Source organism: Monodelphis domestica, chromosome 1 (assembly GCF_027887165.1).
Source record: "Monodelphis domestica isolate mMonDom1 chromosome 1, mMonDom1.pri, whole genome shotgun sequence".
NCBI lineage: Eukaryota > Metazoa > Chordata > Mammalia > Didelphimorphia > Didelphidae > Monodelphis > Monodelphis domestica.
This window is the reverse complement of record NC_077227.1, coordinates 604,956,693-604,960,119: the sequence shown is the minus strand read 5'-3', so window position 1 is coordinate 604,960,119 and position 3,427 is coordinate 604,956,693.

Genomic DNA, 3,427 nt, shown 5'->3' with positions numbered 1-3,427 from the left:
ACATATAAAATAGATCCAAATATTGCAAAAGTACTGGAGTACTTGATCTTTATAGAAAAACTGTTCTATATTTAAAGCACACCAACAACATATTGCTGTCCAGAACAATTGATATAAAATATGTCATTTTATTTTTTCTGGGTTTTACACTCAAAATCTATTTCCATATTATTCATTTTTTGTAATAGAGTAATCTTTTAAAACCAAAAACCCACATCCAATACCCATATAAACAAGTGATGAATCATATGTTTTTCTTCTGCATTTCTACTCCCACAGATCTTTCTCTACATATGGATAGCATTTTTTTCTTATAAGTCTTTCAGGATTGTTCTGGATCATTGTATTGCTATTAATAGCAAAGTCTATTACATTTGATCACTCCACAAAGTTTCAATTACTGTGTATAATGTTCTCCTGATTCTGCTCATTTCACTCCACATAATTTGTAGGTCCTTCCAGTTCTTATAGAAATCAAGCGATTCACCATTCCTTAGAGCACAATGGTATTCCATCACCGTCATATACCATAATTTGTTCAGCCATTCCCCAATTAAGGAACATTCCCTCATTTTCCAATTTTTTGCCACCACAAAAAGTAGCACTATAAATATAAAATATATAATTTTAAGGGATAATTTAAGCCCACTATGGTTCTACTTCGTCTTAAGCAAAATAGCCGCATATTGAAAGAATAAAAAGATTGATTCTGGGGTGGGAGGTGGGGAACTACTGCTTTAAATCCAAGACAAAAAAAAATCTAACAATTCCAATGACAAAAAAATCTTTAAGTAGCCAGAAGAAAGACTTTACAATATAAAGGAAAGGTAATTGGAATAACACATGACTATTGCGCGCGCACGCACACACACACACACACACACACGAAACTACAGCAAGGACTAGAATAATATATTACAAAAAACAAAGGAACTCAAGATGCTACCAAAATGAAAAGCCATATGCTAAAAACCTGATCCTAATCACCAGAGGAAAAAATGGATTTCAACAAAAGATAGACATTTGGAAAACTTCTGGAGAGACAGACAGAGACAGGAAGGGAGTGGGGAGAAAGGGGGAGAAAGAGAGGGGGGACGGAGGGGAGGAAGAAAGTAAAATATTCAATGTTCAAACATTCCCCTGCCTTAAAAAAATACATGAAAGAGAAATAATTAAAACGTCCAAAGAAAGAATAGGTAATGATTTATTTCATTCTTTTAAAAAAAAATAAAGAGAAATGTTTAAAACAAAATATTATCAAGAGATTTTTTTTAAGTACTCAAGGGGATAAAGGCACAAACAGAATTTAAAGAAATCAAAGAAGTAAAGGTAAGGGAGCATAACAGAAGCATGATAAACTCCACAAATCCCCAGGGATGAATCAGTATATTATGTGAGATAGCATTTCATTGAAAGAGGATGCATAAATGAGGAACAGTAAAGTAAAAAAAAAAAGAAATGTGTGATGACTCCTTATTTAGTCTGTGAGCGAACATAGTACCTCTGGTTTGAGGGCTTGCTGAGCCCTTTTCAGGGCTGCTTTACTCCTTGGATATCCACCTGCCACTCAGCTCTCAACTGTGGCTGCAAGAAGCTATAGCATATATAGTGGCCACACCCCAATAAACTATCTCAGCAGATGGGCTAAACCAAGCCCTCAAAGCCAAAGGTGAGTGGGGGAAGGGACGGGAAGGGGTCTTTACCAAGCATGTGAAGACTTCACCAAGTGGAATGGACAGATGAGTACAATTTGTTCCAATGTCCATGAAGGTGGAAGAAACAGGTGCTGTGGAGCTCTTGAAGCTTGGTTAGATATCAAAGAAGGCAACATCATCCAATGCCAGGCATCCTGACTTTTTCTTTGCACTGGACTTCTATGACTGGAAAAGAGAGTGAGGCCAATAATTTAGTTCAACTCTGTCACACAAATCTAATTTGTGTGGGAGTCAAAAGACATCACTCAGATGCCATAGGTCCTCTTTGAAAGTGAAGGATGAACAACATGAGAGAACAGTAAATGGATAATAATAGTTCCTATAGTCTCTCAGCAACAAGATTTATAGAGGGAATGAAAGAGGTATCTGGGGGAGAGGGGAAGAGATCTTAATCCTATAAGGAAAGGTCATCCCACTCAAAAGAATCCCCAAGGAGAATGGGTTATTCCAGTGACAGGAAATGAGGACCTTATAATGGATTTAACCTGGAAAGAGTTGGAAAACTGGAAAACCACCAGGAGCTGTTGCTCCATGGAAAACATCTTGCCTTAGATAAGGGGAAATGGTAGCTTATAGGATCAATTAATCTTCAGTGGGGAGAAAACAGGGAAGAACTCGATCAAGGGATGAGGTGGAATGACCAGTTGTAAGGAGAGGGATCATGGGAAGAATAAGAGTTAAAATTGGATCACATGATTTTATATACAGTATAATTTCTACTAATGGGACATTTTCTATCCACATTACTTGTCCAATACGGGGAAGAGTCTAAAGGAGATGTGTTGGCCTACAAGGCACAGTCCTTTAGTCCAAGTGATCATGTGGACAATTGAGAGGAGTCTGCTTCCAGCCATGATGATTCAGAGTTTGGTACATTATGATTACAAAATGTCTTCTACTTGGCTGTGGAGTCAGAAAAACTGATGGCTTGGATTGCCTATCCAGAACTGAATGTTTTTATAAAAGGAATAACCTACCATCTTCATTTGCTCTTTTTTCTTTGCTGCAGAAAAGGCAGCAAGAAAACTTATTCAGAGATTCAGGATAAGAAGGGACATCATCCTTGTCTCCCAACGATCCATAGTATGTGTAAATACATAGCTACATCTCTCTCTTTATGTATTTTTCATTGATTTGGAGCAAATAAATATTATGAGATGAAAATGCCCCAGACACCTAATGAATTTAGGAGCTCCAATGGATCTTGGCCTAACTCTTACAGGTAGCCAAAAATTAAATAAAAGTAGCACTTATGGCCACAAAGAACCAGTTCAGCCAAGTGGTAACAGAACTTAATTCAGCAGAGAAGCAGTCCAGGCCCAGAAAGGACCTCTTTAATCCAGTATCAGTGGCACAACCTAGCCCAACAGCAGATCTATTGACCCATCCAGTCAAGAGGTCCCACCTTGTGAAGTGCCAGTCTAGGTGAGCAGTTGAGCTTCCTAAAGACCTTCAAGGTTCTGTATTTCTCCAATTGTAAGCTGCTTTGGTCATGTATTCTCTGTCAAAGTAAAGCTTTGTCCTATCTACAAGACTTTGGTCTCTCGTTTCTTACTCTTGATTCATGTTTTCTAATATATTTTTTGCCATCTTCCCCATTTCCCCACCTCGGTATTAAAGTCATAGAGTATGAAAGTATATGTCAATTTAATTTAGAGGGTCTTACCTAATCCTTTGTACAATTTCCTCATCTTGTCACAGACATTGGCACA